The sequence below is a fragment of the Nuphar pumila genome, chromosome 17, assembly GCF_984573655.1.
Source record: "Nuphar pumila chromosome 17, dmNupPumi1.hap1.1, whole genome shotgun sequence".
Taxonomy (NCBI): domain Eukaryota; kingdom Viridiplantae; phylum Streptophyta; class Magnoliopsida; order Nymphaeales; family Nymphaeaceae; genus Nuphar; species Nuphar pumila.
Genome location: NC_143265.1, coordinates 29,378,878 through 29,379,437, shown reverse-complemented (window position 1 = coordinate 29,379,437; position 560 = coordinate 29,378,878).

Here is a 560-nt window from a genome sequence, read left to right as displayed (position 1 = left end):
GACTGTGTAATCTATGTTTGAGATGTATGTTGTGTTATTTTTATGGTTAATCATGAAATTTGAAAATGCAGGAATGATGCATCCATGTAATCAAATAAAGAGATAAATATATTGTTTTGTGATTTAGTTTGTACATTTGAACAACCAATTAGTGATAGCAGTTATCATGTAGACAATGGAGAATCCAATTATGATGATGACTATACCGTGTTGGATGAGGGTGACTTTCAAACAATAGGAGAGAACCAAAGCAGAAATAACATGAGACAATTAGTGACAAATGCAAATGATGCAAAAACAATAATTGAAAAGTCGAACCCTTGGTATGTTATGTAAGCTATATGAACACTTATTGGTTAATAGAATTAAGTTTTTTTACTAATGAGACGTAGTTGAATAGGTTCTTGTTTAGTGGATTATCATACAATAAAAACCAATTGAAAATCATTTAAGAGGAGACATCTAAAATAATTGACGAGTTGCATAACAAAAATCTTAATGATTGAGAATCTTTTTAATGGCTAACAATAGACTCAAATGATGGAGACATTGTTGTTGGC